Source organism: Camelus bactrianus, chromosome 5 (genome assembly GCF_048773025.1).
Source record: "Camelus bactrianus isolate YW-2024 breed Bactrian camel chromosome 5, ASM4877302v1, whole genome shotgun sequence".
NCBI classification, from domain to species: Eukaryota; Metazoa; Chordata; class Mammalia; order Artiodactyla; family Camelidae; genus Camelus; species Camelus bactrianus.
The window spans coordinates 87,356,813-87,377,875 of NC_133543.1; the positions used below are offsets into that span (position 1 = coordinate 87,356,813).

Sequence of the window (21,063 nt, forward strand, 5' to 3'; positions counted from 1 at the left end):
TTGCAAAATGAACATGTGTTTACTTGGAAATGTAATAAAAACATTTTACTGATAAGAATGTACAATACATAAAAACACACAAAGACTATGCTTTGTAGGAGCAAACAGGGGGTCTGTCTTCTTGTCTCTCTTATGTTTCTCCTCTTTGTGTTTCTCCCATGGAGTGTGACCCTCCTTCCACTCCTTTGTGCTGACTTTTATTCATTTGCTCTCCTGAATCATGTCCAAAGGCTTCTCAGGGAGGAGACAGTAAGCTATGAGCTTCCCACTTCTTGAATCTTAAGTTTTGATGTCCTTGCTCCTCGGATACCCAGAACATTGTCTCTGGCAATGTTGGGCTGTTAGAAAGTAGCTGTGGGAGTTTCTTAAGACCATACCACTTACTTCAAAAGAACATCTGTTCATTGATTTATTTTGGAAGTAATATGTTGACACTGTGATAAAAAAGAACTTAGTGACATCAGTGAGAAATATAGGATGGCAACACAAGTGGTCAGACAGTTGTACAGGGAAGGTGAAGATAGGGTGGAGCTTTCTTAAGAAGCTTGGGCCCCACCTATCAATGGCTTGGCTCCTGGCATGTGCACGCACACACACACACACACACACACACACACACACACACACACACACCCCTTACCCTGTCCCCAGGCTCATTCCCCTCTGAAGTTGAAACCTACCTTTGTTTCTGATAATTCATATATTATGTCTCTCCTATTCACACACTCTCAATCCCTCATTCTTGTGCTCAGAAAACATTTAGTGATAGAGGCCTGATCTAAGAAATACAACAAAGTACAAAGATAATCAAGTCTGGTAACCACACTCAGAGGATTTGTTATCAAATAGAACTTAGGTTCACTTGCCCACCACGCTGCAAAACCAATTTACTTACATTGTGTTGTGGTGAAGGAAAAAGTACAGCCTTTGTTTGTAGGGTGCCAAGTAAGGAGTATGGGCAGCTCATGCTCAAAAATCCTGAACTCCCCAATGGCTTTCAGGGAAGGGTTTTTAAAGGCAACAATTGGGGTGAGGGCTGCAGGGTGCATGGCTTTTTTCTGATCGGTTGGTGGTGAAGTAACAGGATGATGTTTGAGGAATCTCAATCATTAGCCTTCTCGTTCCAACCAGTCTTGGATCTACCTTCTTGTGTTCTGCATGTAGTCACCATCCTCCATCTGAGTGCAGGGGTCTTAGTCCCTGCAGAACAACACAAAGTTATGCATCAGATTGTTATGTATATCCCTTGAAGAGGAAATAGGACTCTGTTTATCATTGAACTGTTGTTTCTTGACTACTTTTCTTCTGATTTTGCCTTCCCTCACTTCCTTAATTAGTAACTGATTAAGGCTGCTTTTTGGAAGTCAGAAAAGGCCTAGGAGACTATAGTCTTTTTTTTCTTTTTTTTTTTTTTTTTACTAACAAGAAATGGGGGACACCGAGGGGCTTTGTACCCAGGAGGGCCCTGCAAGGTCTTGCTCAGTTTCAGATTCTGCATTTGGTGAAGTAGGTTGAACCTTATGAAATTGCTAATACTGGATTGTTTCTCACTTACAAAATGACCCTTTTGTATGGTTCAGCTTAATGCTGCTCATGTCTACACGTGAGTAGACCTGCTCAAACTAGAGAAAAAGCCCCTGCTGTTCCTCCCAGCCTCCAAACTACCACCATATCAATAGAGAAAATGGGACATCTAAGCCATGAAAATTCAATAAAAGTTCTTCAAAGAGAGCAATTAGAAATTTCAGCGTTTGACTTTTTAATAGAGAAGTACAAAATGGCAGCAGGAGACAGGACACAGAAAGTGTAACGGGTACAGGAAGAGAGGCAGCAAGTGGCCATGCTGGCTTTGTTTCACTTTGGGGCAGAGTTTTAGCATTTAGAGCCTTGCCTGTTTATTCTGACTGAGAGCCAAGGGGCGAATGCCCTTGTGAGGAGTCTGTGCTGATTTTCGTGTTTGTGCAGGGAGGGTTTGAAGGGCAGAATGCAACCACAAGGACTGATGGACAGAGAGATAGACGTGCTTGGATTCACGACAGAGCAGCTGACCTGACCGTGCTGATGCCCCAGTGAGGACACACAGTTGATTTAACACAAGTTGCTGTTCTCCCAAGCCAGAAGTTGAAGAAATAAATCATTGGTATTATTAACTGTCTTCTGACAGGAGGGTTGCACTGGTGCCCTGTGCCTACACAGCTAAGATTTTCAGATGCTAATTCCACACCGAACCTACCCCTACAGAGAAGAACCCCTCCCCTGTCATCACTGGAGGTCAGCATGATCAGTCTGGTTAGCCATTTCAACCATCAAAGGGTTTGTTTACAAGGGAGAGAATGGAGCATAAGACAAGCAGACAAAGAAGTGTTGCACTCAATTAGCCAGTAGATCAAAGGATTTGATCCAGAGGTGCCAAAACAGGTAGACAGTGGGACTGAATCTCTCCTTTAGCATTTAACATTTGTGCTGCACAGGCCAGTTCTTTTACCCTCCAGGCCTCAGGTTCCCCATCTGAGAAATGTGAAAATCTACCTGACGGGGTTGGTGGTTGTGAGGTTGAAAGGAGGCTGTGCAGGTCGGGTTGACTTTCCTCTCCTCTATAGAAAGTCATTCCAGGAAAGAGTCAACAATTCTGGCCCTGACAGGCACATGCAGCCCTACCCTGCCTGTAAAAGCAGGTCCCCCTTCTCCTCCTCCCTCTTTCCCTCACCCTGTCCTTTCTTCTTGGCTTTTCCCCAGAAAGCCCCAGGGCTCCCAGGCCAACTGCCAAACCGCAGGAGGCTGGGATTGGCTTTCAGGGACCGCCCCCGTTTTACCCCTCCATCCCCTGCATGGCAGCCGTGTTCGGGGCTCCCTCCCCAGAGGGCAGGGCCCATGGCTGCTCAGTTTGCTATGCCAGCACTTGCAGGGGATTCATCTGAAAGCAGCATCAACAGTCGGTGTTTATTTGGGGCATGTAGAGGAGCCAGGGGCTATGAACAGAGTTACATTACAGAACTCACCATGATTCCCATCAGGCTACGTCAATCAGGCCCTTTACCTGGAAGGAAGCTAGGTTTTCTCTCTCCAACTCCTTAAAAAGGGGACCACACACTACTTGCCGTCTGAAATTCCACTTTTCACCCCTTGACAATGCAATCCAACCCTGAGACTTCCCAAAGACAAGAACTATTGGAGAGATGATGATGAGAAATGACGTGTCTGTAATTGCAAGGGATGGAAAGAATTCTTTACTTTACACTGTTTAATATTTCAACTTTTTATTGAAGTATACAGAGTAAAGTATACAAATTATAAATGCACAGCTAGGAGCAGACGACAGGGTAGAATTTACACAAGCAAGGGGCTCCAGCATTTTTAGCTGTACCATGAAGACTCTTGCAGGACAAGAATTGAGAACATGCCTTAGTTACCTTTTAATGTATTCGTTCCAACCAGCCATGGACTGGAGCTGCTCTCACCAGCTCAGAAGAGCCTACTGTGTACATCACTTCCCATCGCCACATGCTGTGGCCTTACACTGATTTGGAAATCAGCATTGACAGGCGTATTTACACCACAGAAATCAGTAAACACTGTAAACCAAGGCTTTTTTTCACCCTTCTCTAGGAAGACAATTGTTAAATATTTATCAACAAAACACTGCTTGCCACTCTCCTAAAATTTGTGAACAAAATTTTAGTAACTTTCTGGCCAACTCCAGTTTAATCAATTCCTGTCTCTTTTTCCTAGAGAAAAAAAAATCCATTTCCCATTATCTTGCCCTCAGTGGACCCAGCCTTTGCTATCCTTCTGGAAGCTCTCAGGCATTGGACAACTGTTACACCTCAGCCTTTTCTCCTCTTCTCTGCTTTCTGCTAAGTGAGTGCTGTCCTTCCTTCAGGTGTGTTTAAAATATTCCCCAGGGAGAGATCAAGGTGGTTGATGGGACAATGCCAGGATGCCCTGGGAAGATCTGAGGCCTCCAACAGCGTCCAGGCCTCCTTGGATGCGGGCACTTCCGGCTGCCCCGCTGTCGGGTGGCTTCCCCAAACCCTGTGCCTTTCTCAATTCATTGCATTTCCAATCTGACCACAGACCCCACTCTGGACAGTTGGAAACGTATGACCTTAGGGCAGTAAGATAAGAAGAACCCAAGGATGAGCCCCTTCACTTCCCTGCCTCTCAGTCTCTCCCCTTTAAAGGGCAGTGCAGGTCAAACAACGCCCCAGTCCCTTCTGCTTCGGCCTCTGTGTACACTGTGTTATTTCCACAGCCTGTCTGCACAGAGTAGTCCACTTTTTTTTACCCAAATGAGAGGGGGTGGGGCAAAACACTGAAGCAATCTTTTAAAGACCCTCCACATGACCTCTGTCTGAACAAATAATTAATCTCCAGAAAAAGCAGCTTGCTGATGGGTCCAGGCTGTGCCTCACAGATTGGGGCCAAGAACAGAGCCCATGGATTTATGAGGTGACGTCAGTTTGCAGCCCGGCACACGGGGCCTGAGCTGTGTTTTACACACTCCTCGATTGTTTTAACGGAGCCTGTTCTTGAAGGACTCCACATCTCTCCCTGCGCTAAGCTTTATTAAAATGGCAAAGATGGAGAGGAGTGCTTTTCCAGATAGGTCAGTTTATTTAGGCTCTGCTCTCTCCCCTGTCCCCCAGCCTACTGGAGAGCACTCCCAGCGGGGAGGAAATGAAGAACCAAGACGGCAAAGTACTTGCAGGTACATGCTTAATGCCTTAAACTCTTGTGTTGTGTTAACAGCTCTTCATGGGTTGGGCTTTAAAGAAATAGATGGATTCTCAATCTGACCAATTTAAATAATCCCTGAGAGAGAACTAAGGGGAAGATTTATGTCCTTAGTAACTAAAAGACACACCAGCGTTTAGCCTGGAGGCCAGGTCTCTGCTCTCAGAGTATCACGGTGCAATTCCTTAAGAGGATCTGGATAAAACTAGGTTTAAAGAATGAGTTGAGGGGGTAGAGAGTGAAGGAGGGGAGTAAAAATGCAAAAAGCCAGAATGAAAGGAGGGAGAGGGAGATGTGAGCAAGAGGGAGGGAAGCAAAACTTTTGTCTCAGGCTAGAGCAGGAGTAAAGGAGCAGTAGAAAGTAATTTCCACTTTATGTTTGTTAGATGTATAGTGTCTACATACACAAACACATATGATACGCAAACACACAAATTCACGTGTGCATGGTCTCTGTGTGTATAGACTAGATGTGCGCTTCTCTATTTCCAAGTCTACAGAAATAAAAAGCCAGATTTACTTATATTTAGAATTCCAGAAACATTGATTATGGCGATAAAGAACCTCAGAGGCCTGAAATCTCATTTATAGGAACAAAAGCTTTTAAAATGTTGTTGCAATTTAGTAAGATTTTTGAGAGATAATGATGGGCGAGGAATCATTTCAGGGAAATGAGAGGGTTTACTTGAGAAGTGAGAGAAAGGGCCCACTAGGAGAGAGAGGGAAAGAGAGAGCGAGAGAGAGAGAGAGTGTGTGTGTGTGTGTGTGTGTGTGTTGGGAAAATCTGTGGTGGTGGTAGGTGCAGCAGCCTATCAGGCCACAGGGAAAGGCAAGGAAGTGATCTGGAACATTACGCCTTGATCCCAACAACCTCCTGTATTTATAAAAGGACTATAAAAGGCTGGTAAACCTAATCAACATTTAATAGGAAAAATAAGTGAGTAAATCTAAGGAGCTCAGTTTAGACTAAATTGAATTTAAATTCAATCATTTCTGATTCTAAGGCCCATCACTTTCTACTATTTCACACCCGTGGGGCAGTTGCTATGTAGTCAAAACTGAGTGTGGTAGACGAAAAGCGTCTGAAGGGCTGGAACCCAAAGAGTCTGTAAGGATAATTTCGATGGGACTTTTGTCATCCCAGGGATTGCAGGGTTGATTCCCCTGATGACCTGGGCATCTGCTTTGGCACCTCTCTCTGTCCTCAGTGCTCCCCCGGCCCTCTCCGGAGCTTTCTTCAAGGTCAAAGAAAACAACCTTCCAAGACAGAGAAGTACTTAAGAGCAGAGACCAAGGGTGTTTCCTCTGACATCTGCCACTCTGCAGTGTCTGGCCCATGTCAGACTTCAAAAAGCCACTCACCAAATTAAACATGTCTCTACCATGTGGAATACAAAGCAAAGTAAGTCCTGCCTTCTACAGGGTCATCATCTAAATGAAACTGGATTTCTACCCAGGGAGAGACAACCAAAGACAATGTATAATAAGTGAGTTGTATGTATCTTATCATGACAATATCAAATACAGGCACTGGTCAGAGACATGGGGAAATTGACTTCTTACAGACAACTGAGACTTTGCTGTGGTGAGATAAGGAGAGTTTGTGGTGTCAGGGTGGGTATAGGCCTTTTAAAATTAACTAAAGTTATGGGTTCAGGATCAGCTAGACTGTGGGAGAAAGACATATCTAACAGAAAGAACTCCAGCAGATAAAGTCAGATTTTGACTCTTCAGCCCAAAGACCACATCAATAGACTTACAGCAATCTCTTTGAAGCAAATTTCACAGTGTCTGGTTAGTTCTTGGCCCAGGCTCTGGATTTGTTCTTTAAATCACACCCCTCCCACCCAGGCATGGGATTATAAGAGAGAACACAGTTGATGCCTTCAAAGAACTTGGAGTCTAGTGAGAAGACAGACACACAATAACTGCCCTAAGAAGTAACTCAATATGATCATTGAGTTGTGTGTAAAATGGGAACATGGTAGAAAAAAATAAGTAATTCTTCCTGCAAGTATTAGGAAAGGCTTTATAGAAGAAATCATGCTTAAACCAAGACTGAATGGAATTTCCTTTATAGATTAGGTTGGGAAAGGGCTCTTTCCTGGTAGAGAAAGCTGTGTTTGCAAAGATGCAGAGGGATGGGAGGCCTGACACACTGGGATAATTGCAAATGTCAAACCTAAAATTAAGGGGTAAATGACACCATGGAGGCAAAAGGTGCCTGATCACAAATGGCCTTGTGAGTCATCCAAACAGTACATTTTTATCCTGTAGGGTAGGGAATAAGGAGTCATTGGGAACTCTTCATCAGGAGAATGACATGATGGGACGTGCGTGTCATTATGACAACTCATTTTTTGGACATTCTTTACTCAGTGGCTGCAAAGATGAAGTAGCTTTGGGGTGTTTTCCCCAGTCACTGCCTTCAGGCATGCCTTACTGACCTTGTCATGACATCTTGGACTCAGCTTCCTGGTGGTCAGGTTTTGATCATTTTCAGTTATTAGAAATAATCCTCTTCCCTTTTTGTGCTTAGAGGATACCAGAAGGAGAGATGTCTGTTCTTTCACTTCTTTCCTCCTCTCCATCCTAGGGGTCAGTGTAGGGGAATAGTCAGTGCAAGGCCAAACCATTCCCCTCACTCTTCAAGGCTCTAGCCCATGCAAGATGTTGGAAATGAAAGAAAAAGGAAATAAAGAGCATCTTGCTTAAGTAGCCTCTGTTGTACTCTTTCCACTGGCTGTTTCTGCCTTTCTGGCTAATGTGGCTGCTAGTGGATACCTTCCACTGGCCAGCACACTAATGCTTTCTTGACCCTTTTAGAGAAAGGAGATTCATATCAGTTGTCTGACTTGGAGAGATTAGTTTTTAGCTCTTTTTTTTTTTCCCCAGCAGCACTTTCCCCTGACCCTACAGAGTGACTTCCTATTGTGACTGGGTGCTAAGGTACATTGGCCACCCACCTTGAATGGAGGAACAGAAAAGACAGCCAGATAGCATATACCCAGTTCCGTTCTGTCCTTTTGACCCAAAGAAATCTCATGTCTCCATGCCAGCATGAAAGGAGGGAGTGCAGACTCTCCCCTTTTCTATCTAGTTCTCTTTTTCTCTGCTGGGGCGTGGGTGGGAGTTGGGGAAGAATGCATACAGGAAGTTCTACAAGTTCATCAAGTGTGCTACCCAGGCAAACCTCTAATGGGGGACTGGGATTCCAGCCTTTATTTTGGGGGCATCCAGAGTCTCTAAGAGATTCTCTTGGTAAGTCCTTCACTTGGCTTATGTAAGAGGAATATATTTCAGTCCCTACTCAGCCTGCAAGTCATCAAAATGATTCTTTCCTCTACTGTTCCCGTCTTCTACTTATACTGATCTGGGGCCAGGCAGGGGAAAGGGGTGGTGTTGGGATATTGATGGTGAGTAGGCTAGTTGTGAGACTTCAGTAGAAGTTCCTGTTTTATGGTACCCACCCTGTGGGTAATGTAGCATGTTGTGAGTCTGCAGCCATAGTCCGGTGGAGATGATGGAAACAAGAACTAGGAAGGAGAGGGAAAAAAAGTTAGGAAGTAGTTGTGAGTGATTGCAGTGATTGAGGAATCTAGAAAGATAAGGGAAAGAGGTATATCTATTTTTTATGCTTTTATTTCAGCAACAGATTTCATTACAGTGTCATTCACTGAGCTGAGAAGTCTGAGGCTGGGAGTGATAAGGGCAGGGTGAAGGAAGAACTGAAGAAATTAAGAGATGTGAGTTCAGTTTGGGGCATGTTATGGTGGAGCTGCATGAGAAAAAAGTCCAGGCAAACATAGTTGTACAATTAATGATAAGGAATTATGAGACTGTAAGAAATATAAGAAGGAAGAATAGTTGAATATGACAGAGGACATCCCACATCTTCAATGAAAATGCCATGAGAGAGGAAAATTGATTCTCTAGCAGAAGAATACCATATCACTGGAAGGAAAGAATGTCTTCACCCTAGGGTGCTAGAGGAGGGTTGTTTGGCAGAAGAGGGGGTCAGATAACAGATATTAAAACCAGAGTTATAGGTGGCTGCCAGATCATAAAATATGTAGAAAAAGGGTAAAGTAGGATGAAGAGCAACAAAATGGTGTGTGCATGCATCATATCAGCAAATCTGCCAGGAGAAGGAATGCGCTAGAAATAGGAAGCTGTTTCTGTGATAAAATATATATCAAAGCTACACATTTATTTATTTAAAGATTTTATAATCAGCCAATGATGTTACTAAAAGCACAAGGCTCTTCTAGAGGATTTGGGAATGCCTGAGTTGCTCTGTAGGGAAACCTAACTAAATGTGTTATTTTTCAGAACTATATTCTTCAAAACTGAATACTAGCACTTGTTTCCTTGGCCTGTACTCTGTAGGGAGGCCATACTTAATAACATAAAGCCACTAATGAATGATTTAATATTTTGGGAACTGAGTGTGCCTTGATTTACCCTTCCTCCAATAATTTCTTAGGAAGGACTCTTCTTGGCTTTAAAAATGTGTAGGGAAGGGATGCCATTATAGAAGAAAACAAGGTAAACTTTTCCAAGTATTTGTTTTCACCTTCCATTTTGCAGAATATTGTCACCTACCCCTCTAAAATGAATGTAGATGTTTTCCTTTTGTAAGAGGACAATTATTTCTAGTCTTGAAGCGAACATGGTGGTAAAATAGTTAATAATGCCATAGCACAGTACCTGGCACCCCTGTGGGCAAAGAAGCAAGCTGCAGAGGTATGGTCTTCAGATATTGGCTATTATTATTAGACCAGATCTCTGCAGCTTGCTTCACTCACAGGGGTGGAGAGAGTCTCTCTCCCTCCCACCAGCCTCTGCCAAACACATGGTCTGAGTCCTTGAGCATTTCGTAAAGAGGCTTGGTGGAGGGGCTCAGATAATGTGTTTATTCTTTCCCAGACACCCTCCTCCCATCTTCAGCTCCAAATCCACTTATCTCCCCTGTAGAGTGCTTATTGACAGGAAACTTGAGTGCTCAGAATAGTGCCAACTGAAGATGGGCCTCTCCAAACAAAGTAGTCATGCTTCCCCTTGATCTCCCCAGGCTGAATCCACAGCAGTCATGTTTCTGCCTCAACCTCAAGGATTAGCTCAGAGACTCCCCCTCCTCCCACCACCAACTGCTTTCTTGGGTCATTGATTTTTCAGGGAGAAAATGCCTGCTGTAAAGGCATGAAATAGCACTGCTTAGCCTCAAGAAGGGGTTTGCAAGCTCATTCAGCCAAAAAGTAATTTTATCGGGCTTCTTAGAGAGCTTCTGCCCCACCTACATTAGCAAGTACTCTCATGCTATGCACTCTGTGTTTTTAAGTCTAATTCTGACTCTTCTTTTCTTAGGTTGGGAAGAATATGAGTTTCCAGGTGTGCAGCAAAGTAAGCCCAATAGAAACAAGATTGAAGGGAGAGGCAGAGCTTAGCACATACTTCTGAGCCCAATGTCTGATTTCATGTAGGCTGCAGTCTGATTTCTCTTGGGTCATTTCTACCCTAGCCAGGGACTACTTAAAGGATCTGGTCTGGTTAAAGTCTGTCATCAAACTGAATTAGGTATGGTCTCCCTTCTACAGGAACAGCAGGAACAAATGACTTCCAGCTTCATATTCCCCTGAACTCTATCATCAAGCAGGAGTCTCATTCGTGCAAAACATATATACATCAAGTATCAGCTGCTATTAGTAAGGCACTGTGCAGAAGTCGCACAGTTATACAGAGCAACCGCTGCTTCGAGGAGTTGAAAGTCTAGAAAAGAAGCCAAGAGGTTCAATGTAACCCTTTGTTCCTTGGAGAGACAGAGACCCGGATTTAAAACCAGGCCCTGTCATTTACTTAGGTTATCCTGAGGAGGTCACTTAACCTCTTCGTACCTCAGTTTTTGCATCTATAAAGTGTGGCTAATAATTGTCTGTATCTTGAAGGGTTTTTGTGAAGATTAGAGGAAGTAATGAATGTAAAGCACTTAGGACAATGCCTGGCACCTAGTATTGCTTTTGGCTATTATTATCATAAGATAGCTACAATAGGTAAACATATAGTAAAATACTGTGAGGATGAGGCCCTATTTATTTACAGAGAGGACAGTATAAGAAGTGAGAATATATTCCCAGTAGGTGATGAAACTTTGAAATGTACTGTACAGTGCTATACTGGTGTGAAGAGAGAGGACTCCACCAATTTTAAGAGTTACTTTAATGGTAGAATCAACAAGGTTTTGACATAATTAGATGGAGTAAACAGTTGACAAGGAGTCCAATACGATGTCAAGTGTTAAGCCTTGGCAAGTTGAGGAATGATGGGATCATTAATATCAATTGGAAAGTTAGGAAAACAAACTTGCTTGTCAAAGAATGTGACAAATTCGGTTTTAGGACATGATGAGTTTGAGGTGCTGGTGGAATATTCTGGTAGGGATACCTAACCTACAGTTGGAGATGATGTTCAAGGAAAAACGTGGGTTCTGGCGACTTGAATTTGAAAGTCATCGGGAAAAAGGCATAGATGAGATTAAGATATCTAGGCCAAAGGTGAATGTAGACTCTTGGACCAGGTGTACACTTAGGGTTCCAGAATAGAAAGAACAGCTATCAAAAGGAGAGTGAGAAGAGTCCTTTTCCAGAAAGACAATGCATCAGCTAGGCAATTAGTATAGTATATTTCAGGCTGATCAGCAACTATGAATGGCATGGTGAATTGGTTCAAGAAACCATCACTCATTGATTTTTTTCTCCATTATCATACTCCAATAATGATGCCAAAATCTGGGATACATTAAACATTTAGTGTCCATGACCTGGTCCAGAAGTCTATAGTTAGAGTGGCTCTTCTTACCTTGTCCTTTTGCATTGACTTTGTCTCTCTGAAAGATGTATCATCAAATTCCTAAATTATTGCCACAGCTCTTACTTGGTTTTCCATCTTTCCTTCTATTTTGTTCAACCCAGCCAAGTCATTGCTTCCTGTTCAGTGTTATTCTCTTAACACTGTTTGTATTATAAGCACATTTGCCTGTTATTTAAGCCTACCTCCTGCCATGCTCTTGCTCAAAAAGCCTCAATATTTCCTTTTTGCTCAGTGTGTAAACTCCTAACCTTGGCCTTCAAAATCCTCCCCAATATTGCTTACCCTTAAGTACCTGTGATTTGTATTTCAGTTAGTCAGGACCGTTGATGATTCTTGAACTCCATCTACATGTTCATACTTCAATACCAGTGCTGTATCTCAAACTGAAATCTTATCTGTACTTTGTGCAGCAGTTGGGTTTTACACCCACATCTTGAAATCTATTTCTATTCTCTCAACTACACATAAACTGTTCTGGGATCCAGTAGACTGCAGTGGCCAAAAGCATGGATTCTAAAGACCAACTGTATGGTTCAAATTCCAGCTATACCATTAGCTGACTGTGTGACCGTGAGCAAGTCACTTGCACTCCACATTTGTTCCCTGATCTGGGAAATGAGGAATAGTGATCAGATATTAAGTGAGATGATACACATTTAATCTAGTGCATGGAATCCTGTAAGCATGTAGCACATTTGATCTATTTTAGCAGATATTGTTGAAAGCCCATCTGTATCCCCTTGGTATTCATCTCTACAGTCTCAGAGCTGTTTATGGAAAACATCTGTGATCCTGCATAGTCATGAGAGCAGGCTTAGCTCCCATAAAGGACAGAGCAAAAGTGTCTGAGCCTTAATCTCTCAGGAAGCAACCCTCAACCAATGACAGTTGGAGAGTTCGTGAATGGATTCCCCTTGTTTGGAATAACTCTGAAGTACATTCTATGTATGGACTGTACAGAATCTATGTTGTCTCTCAGAGAGTTCCCACTCAGGCTTTAACACCAGTTGTCCTTAATGGTAACTGGTTTGATGTGTGCCTTTTAGCAGCTTCCTTCCGTTCCCTGATTTACTATCTACTCTTCTACATGTGTTTCCTGGGATCACCTCCTAAATAATCTACTTGTATCTGAATTCCTGTTTCAGGAGGAATCAAAAACCATGACAGCTCTTACCATTAGAGACAACTTCTGAAACCATTAATGTACTTTGTTTGCATTAATCTGGTAATCAGAGTACTCTCATTAGACTTGAAATCCAATAGAAAAATTAAGACTAGGATATAAATAACTCTAAAAGTTTATGTGCCCCTCACATAGAAATTTTTCAGTCCATATGTGGAGAACAAAGTATACAGAGATCAAAAAGTTACTTAGGGAATTTAAAAATAGAGCAAGAACAATTTATTGGTCACTAGAAGTACTTGGCAAACTTTTGTGGTCTGACATACCTTTTCCTATAAGGATGGATCTACCTAAGTACACCTGCAACCTCTCAAGTTCCCCCCTCCCTGTGACGTCAGGACTCCCCACCCTCCTTTGGGTAGATCCTGTGAGGTATTTGTCATTACCTCATCACATTTTCTCCTGTCAATGTACTCATGTAACCTTTTATATTTTCCAAATATGGAAAATGTTTTACAGGGATTGCGTTTTAGGCAGTCTAATTCCTGAGGACCTAAAAGTTCTCACTTTAATTTTATTAGCACATACCTCAGATCTCACTGTGGGGTGAGTGACTTATGAGAGACTTTTCTGTAGACAGCTAATCCAGCCTTGGGGTGTGTTTTCTTGTAGCAGCCAATCAGGGAAATCTTCCCCAAACTCCTGTCCTGACCCCTTCCTGAACTTTGCCTCCTAGATCTTAGGATCTGCCTTATGTGGAAGACAAGTTCTAGAGTCAGTGGATTGTGAACCAGAGCCTTAGGAGTATCAACAGGTAATGGTGAATTACCCTCAGGTGGCTGCATGAAATCTGTGATTACAAATTTGAGATTAGCTACAACCTTTGGTGCTACCAGCAGTACCTTTCAAAACCATCCTTCCACAGCAGCGTTTCTCAAAGGGTGATCGGTGGACCATCATCTATATCAGAAGGACTTCTGGCACTGCATAAAGTGCAGATTTCTGGTCTGGCTCCGGCACATGGAATCAGAATCTCTTGTAAAGATGCTGCAATTTGCATTTTTAGCAAAATCCTAGGGTGGTAGTTTTGTTACTTTCCTTTTCCTTTCTTTTGAACGTCAAGTGCAGAGAGTTGAACTTGGTGCTGAGTTTCTAGTCCACCATTTTTTTGTGTGTCTGTGAGACATCACTCTGGGTTTATATAGGTATTTATCCTCATTTTTCTTCTCTCCATGCCTGCCAGGCAAACAACATGATGTGATTGTTCCATACCCTTGAGTTTATTTGCATCCTTGTAATACTTGTAGCCTTGTTTCCTCTGTATTTTAATTTATACAAACTGTATTCTGCTGCACATTTGATTCTCTTATCTTTTTTCTGTTAAGTATTGTATTCAATGCTGTGTGGTTTTTAAATCTCTTGCTTCATGTGATAGGCAGATCCTAAAATGGCTCCAGGGTCTTGGTTTTCATACTTTTGTACAATCACCTCACCTTGAGTGTGAGCTTGACCTACAACCACCAATATACTTTGCCAGCAAGGAATTGAGGCCTTCAGTCCAATCGTATGAGGAACTGAATCCTGCCAACAGCCTGTGAGGGAGTTTGGAAGCAAATCTTCCCCCCAGTATGTTTAAGCTTTGAGATAACTGATTGGCGCTCTGCATTACACTTGGTTGCCCCCTTGTGAGACACACTGAGCCAAAGGCTGCTAAATTTGGGGTAATTTGTTGTGCAGCAATAGATAACTGATCCACTTCTAACAACTACACAGTACCCATAGCCTGTTTCTACCACATGTACTTGGCTGTTCCCTGCAGATAGGCACCTGACTGAATCTAATTCCCACTATTACAAACACCACTGCAGTGAAGACTTTAAGCAAGAGTCCCCTCTGGACCTGTGTGAACAATACCCTGGGATGTATATGCACAATGGGACTGTTAGGGAGAAGCACTTAGAACAATACCTCTTAGTTTCTTCAATTCCTAAATTGTTCTAACTAGTTTTATAAGATTTTTTTCCCCTTAGAATTTTGTTCTAAAGGTGAGTAGCCATTGGGGGAAACAGAGACTCCCCCTGATTAATAGGCATTTTGGACATGAGATGGAGGCCTAGGAGTGGTCAGGGGTGTTGTGTGGAACATTGTGAAGGGTTAGTGTCCTGTCTTGAAAAATATACTCAGGTATGTCACTTCCTCTGTGACCCAGCCTGACTGATCCATGCTGGGCTTCAGACATGAGGAGCAGGGACCAGAGGAGGGAGGAGCTTGCTCAAAGCTGAGTGGACACATTTATAATCATTAAAACAATGTTTCTCTGTTTGGATTTAGGAAATGGCCTCAAGTTCCTGGAAATGTGTGCAGAGACCCCATGGCCATGAAAAGATCTGTCATTTTATTCTTTCCAGTAGGCTGAAATATATTTGGAAGTCACTGGGCTGTGGCTGTCCTACATCAAAAGGCATTTCATAACAAAACACCATCATGCCCCATTTATAGAAAAAGCATGCTGTGCTTTGGCTGCTGTGGGCAAATAAAATATGTTCATGTAACATAAACAGCCTCACCTTCCCTCTAAAACTAAAGAGCCATAAAAGATGTATTTAAATAGGCTTTTGAAACATAGAGACACATATAAAACTATGTTAAATATATACATATATATGTATGGGTAGACAGATAGCACACACAAGTGATACTCTCATAAATGAGGACTTGGAAATCTAATAGATGATATCCAAGGAGAGAATGCCAGAGCCCAGAAGGACAGTAAAAATCTTCTAGTCCACACACCTCATTTTACAAAAGAAGAAACTGAGGCCCAGAAGAAATGACATGTCTCAGGATTATGGCATGCCAGGGGCAGTGTGTAACATAGAACCTAAGCCTCCAATTCCTGGGCAGTGCCATTCCAGATACTCATAATTGGCATCAATTTAAATGGTTTGCAAAATGGAAATGATTTATTTCCTTATCTCTCTTGGGTTTACTAATGGTGGAATTTCATACAAATGAATAGTGCTCAGGCTGGTAGAGCAAGTGATGATCTTAATACATGTCCACAAATTCTTGACATTTCTTCCTTCAAGAGTTTTGTGCTTTAATCTCCTCCCATTAAGAGTGACCTGGACTTAGTAACTCACTCCCAAAGATTAGAGTATGGAAGAAATGGTAGTGTGTGGCTTCTGAGACTGGGTTATAAAAGACATTACAACTTCCTCCTCGGTCTCTCTCTTTACCATTTTCTCTGGGGGCCATCAGCTGACCCTTCATCTCTACATGATGAGGAACCGAGGTCTCCAGTCCTGAGCTTTGTGAGTGCACTATCTTAGAAACAGATCTTCCCATCCCCTGTCAAGCCTTCAGATGACCGCAGCCCCAACTTGACTGAAACTTTATAAAGGACAGCAAGCCAGAACCACCCAGCCAAGCCACTCTCAAATTCCTGACGCATAGAAATTCAGATAAAAGTCTACTGTTTTAAGCCACTAAGTTTTGGAGGGATTTGTGATGCAACAATAGATAGCTAGTAGAGAGTATTAACCTGCTTCCCTTAATTTACCATCATGAAAGCAGTTATATACTTATTAAAAGGTAAAACTAACCTTTTGAAAAATATTCTTTCTACCAAGGCATTAGCAATTGAAGTTCAACACTAGAATAGAAGAGAGAGTGCTTCCTGGCTTCCCATGACTGCCTGTGTCTGGTCTGCAGCTTGGTAAGCCTGGGTTACTTCACCAGAACACCCTACATGAGACTGACAAATGGGGAAATGTGTCCGTTTTCAAGGCTTGACTCTGGAGCCTTTGAGGAAAGAGTCTATTATTTCGACCATATTAAAAGAGGCATGAAGGCTGGTTTCTAATTCTAAATCTGCCCTGATCTGAATGTATCATGTTGGCAAAGTCCTTTTCTCTGACCTCTTTAAGTAAAGGATTAATTATAAAAGGTTCTTCCTTGCTCTCTCATAATGCCAGTCAGTGCATTATTAAGAGACCCAACTAGCAGCCGGTCAATGTACCAGAATTTGAACACAGCTTGACTAGCCTCCAAGCCTCATGTTCTTCCTCTGGGATTGCTTTGTCTTCTAACTTCCTTCATAAAACACAGAGCTGAAGACATTGGACATAACTGTATGACTAATGGACTATTTCCTCTGCTTCACCAGTGTTTACAGTCTGGTCCCTCTTCATCTCCTGCCTTGCTGTCCCTTGGCTCTGTGTACTGAGTCCTCTCCACATTGGCTCATCAGTGACATTAAATAGAAAAAAAAAAAAAAAAACCTACCAAGCAAACATAGTTCTGGCAGAAACTCACCTGTGGACTATGGAAAGATGATGTTATTCAAGAAGACTGAACCTTGAGTCAGATGCCTGGAAGTACACTGGCTTGCCTTTGCACTCACTGGCTTTGTAGTCTCAGACAAGTTACCTCACCTATCTCAAATGCAGCTCCTCCTTCTTTAAGAAAAAATTAAATAATAGTAATTACAATAGTCAACATTTATTGACCACATTCTAAGTACTAGGTTACATAAGTTGCACGCATTGCCTTTAATGTAACCTAGTAGGAATTATTATTATCTATACATTACAGATGAGGAAACTAAGGCTCAGAGTTTCTAAGTGGTAGAGGCCTGGATTCAAATCCCAGCTCTTAACTATCAGAGTCAGTAATTCTGAATCTGTCTCAGCTTGAATTAAAACAGTCTAGGTGCTAGGATTTAGAAAATTTGACACAAGTGGAAGAATGATGTAGTGGGTTTGCCAGGTATTTATTTATACAAGGAACCATAGAATGAGGTTAGTATCAGGGCACATGTGTTTGCTTCCAGGGCATGTATTGCCATTTCTAGAAAAAAGGAAAGATTCTCTTTTCTTGATGCCGGTCACTGTGATGGTGTGGGGCCAGTGAAATAGCAAAGCAAAAACAAAAGAGCTGGGCTACTAGCATGCAGGGCATCAGCAGAATTGATGCCAGTATCTTCGGTAGTAGCTGGTGAGGTTGTCCCACCATAGACGCTAATGACCTTGACATTAGACATGGGCAGGAATTGAATATCTTCAGCAGACATTAGTGACAGTATTTCAGAAACAATGAGTCATTACCCTAAATGAGCCAGGGTGGGAGTATATAAAATCACCAGATATCACACAGTAGCCCAAAGGACCAGCTTGCAGAGTACGTAATGAACACTCTATGCTCTGAGGCTACTGATGAGATACCAAGGGAGACAGGAACCCAGGACTACTTGGAAGAAATTTGAGAGGAAGTCTAAATTTTCTACAGAACACAAGTGTAGTTTCCTGGAGAAGTTCTGTATTTGCCATTGGGACCCTATTTTTATCCTCAGGCTTGGGTGGTCTGAAAAATGTAGGTTGCTGATGAAATGAAAGGATGCTGCTCCACAAGGCTCTATGTGGGTCCCTTGACTTTGCCTTATGATTCCCAGAATGTCAAATGTGAATGACAAAATCACCAGGGCTAGCAGATGACTGTACTGGCCCACTGGTGAGTCTTTAAGGGATTTCTGATGCTAAATTGTCACCCTCAGGAATAACTGGTGTTGAATTATGGTTATCCCTAATTTAGTGGGCCCCAGTGCTACTTGGAGAGGAAAGTGAATAATTTCTCTAACTGGCCACAGTTCTCTCCAGGGAAAGACGTCTGATCTGAAGCAAAGAGCCTTTGTTCCCCCGCTGACAGCTAGAAAGCCCAGCTTCTCTGGGGGGGTGGGGTTTGCAGCTATGTTATTGAGGTGAGTGCCAGTAGGGGAGAGGAGTGGGGGAAACTGAGGTGAGGACCACATTCCTCCTACCAGGAAAAGGGAGCTGGCTTCCTTGGGAGACCCGCTTTCTGCTGGGAAAGGGCTGGGTGAACCATTTAACCCCAACTTTCACTTGGAAATGATAAGCTTCTCCACCCCAGAGGAAGGACAGGGGAGTCAAGGAGGGAAAGAGCTGCAGGGCACTTTCCTCCCCTTCCTTCTCAAGCAGAAAGAAAAGCTGTCTTCAATTAGGGCAGGAAAGGAGATTCAAAACATCTGGCGGGAAAGGGGCTCATACTGAAGGGCTTTGTGGAGGGTAGAGCAAGATGAAGAAGGGCAGATGGGTGGACAGTGGAGGCTTCTGAACAACCTGTTTGCCTGACCTGACCTGCCTGCCAGTGTCCTCCAAGTCCATCACCACTTTTTCCCCTTCACCTCTTGCCTTGACTCCTTGTCATGCTGAGGCCTTTGGCTGCCTCCTGCCCAAGACTAAAAGGAGCAATAAGAGCAGCCCAACCCAGGCAGCACAGCCCACAACTTTCTGGGGGTCCACAGGTAATTTGTGCAATAGCATAGACCACCCACTGAGTGGGTGCACAGAGTTCACAAGCTCTAGCATTCAGGCAGCTAATCAGCTTGGCTTTGCCTGTGGAGAGCCTCCTCTTTAATCTCAAGTTTGCCAAGCTACCTTACCTCCCCCACTACTTTAAAACACTCCCAGGCTCCCACTTCCTCTAAGAAGCCTTCTCGGATTATCTCTGCAGAAACTGCATATTCCTCACCCCCAACCACATACAAAATGTCAGTGCTGTGAATTTGCTGTTCTTTTGCTGTTGCTTCCATCGACTTTGGACCTCCCGCCTTTCCCAGCCAGGCAGAGCTGTTGGCTGAGAGACATTGGGGTTGCAGATAGGGTTATGGCTAATTCCCTGAAAATCAACCTTCTATCCCTAAGACCCCAGGTTTGGAGTCACAAGGCACCAAAGCCTTAAGGCCCCTTAAAGATTACCTACTGAGTAGGATTTACTACATTCCCCAAGAGGTCATTGCCCAGGCAAACTTTGATCAGGATTCCCCTGGGGACTGGATAGAGTGGGTCTGGAAATGAGGCCAGGCAAGGTCCTTTCCATTTTCCCAATTACTGACAGAGCAGAGCAGTAAGTTGGGCAGGAGCTGGGCATCCCCAGGAATCATGCAAATGTGGGCCCAGTGTCTGTTTTCCATCAGCATCTTTCATTGAAACGTGGTGGTCCCTTCTGGGTTTTCATTTTGCATTGAGCATCCAGACCCTAAAGAGTCCTTTGTCTCATGAAGAGTGAATTTTCCATCCCACTTCAAGCCACAAAGTCATGTGCCATGTCCCAAAGGAGCAGCCATTCAAAGGCATATGCCAAAGAGTCATCTCTGCTCTATGGGCAACTATGGCTTCCAAGGGTTACTGCCATCATGGCAGTAATTAGTTGATTATAACTTTTAAACCTCAGTTGGTTTGTGTACAGGAATATAAATTACTGTCAAGTTATAGCACCAGTGACTTTTAGAGGTAAAAGGGATTTTAAACGTCGAGATCAATTTCTGTTTAATGCATAAAGAAACTGAGGTCTAGAGAAATTACACAACTTGACCAAGGTCACACAACCAACTAGGACACCCAGGTTCTAGAACTTCCTCTGCAACGACCCTGACCTGTGCTGTTTCCATGATATTTAAGGTCAGAGTAAGACACTAAGAAACCCTAGGCATGAAAAATAAACTAACATGACATTCAAAAGAACACTCAATTTAAAAGATAAGACTTAGAAGTTTTACTGAAGTAAAAATGGGTTTTTCTCCTTTGATACTTTGATTGCAAAATTCTGCAGAAGGTCATTAGAAATGAACTTTTATATTTTCTGTCTATTTCCTGCCTTCCTGGTACCTCTAGCACATGTTCAGCTTCCCCAATTGGCAGAATATGCCTCTTAGGCTGGTGAAAATTGATGCTAATTGCAGGAAGGATTAAGTAGCCAGGGAGCCCAGGGAATTTCTAGTCTAGTGACTTTTTGAGAAGTAAGGGATTGGAACTCTGAAGTCACTGCGTTGGCCTGACCTTTTTGTACAGAGAGCCAGGAATTAGAGTGCCTGCTTGAGCTCACCTTTCAGCAACCTCCTGATCCAAGCAGGCTCCCCAGAGTTACATCTGGGGCCCAGCTGAGCTCCGAAGCTGGAAGAGTTTATCACACCCATCCTCCTCCGGTTGCTAGAGGTGTCAGGGGAGGGATGCTCAGCAAGGCGACAGAAGGACCCTCCTCCTCTTGGGTTACCCTCTGAGATGAGGAACATACAGAGAGCAAGGCTGAGGGATCCCTGGGCCAGAAAGCTTTGCTGCTCATCTATCTCTTTAGGATTTAAGAGGCCATTCTGACACTGCCACCCTGTGATCCCACTGGAAAGAAGGTCCATTGAGAACAGGGATGGTTCTATCTTGTTTTACTGCCTAGCACAATGCCTGGCACAAGTGGGAATTCAACACTTATTTGCTAAATGAATATAATAATGGAGGAATTATGCCTCATGGGGCCCAGTCTTCCCA

At 43.1% G+C, this 21,063-nt stretch overlaps 1 long non-coding RNA gene across 2 annotated transcripts in view; it reads left to right on the plus strand.

The window, feature by feature from the left end:
* The first annotated feature begins 4,481 nt into the window (after nucleotides 1-4,481).
* Nucleotides 4,482-21,063, plus strand: part of LOC141577744 (uncharacterized) — a 49,195-nt gene continuing 32,613 nt past the window's right edge. For both annotated transcript variants that reach the window (XR_012507165.1, XR_012507164.1), the window contains exons 1-2: nucleotides 4,482-4,708; nucleotides 16,357-16,442. This is a non-coding gene — a long non-coding RNA (uncharacterized LOC141577744). The remainder of the gene's footprint in view (nucleotides 4,709-16,356; nucleotides 16,443-21,063) is intronic.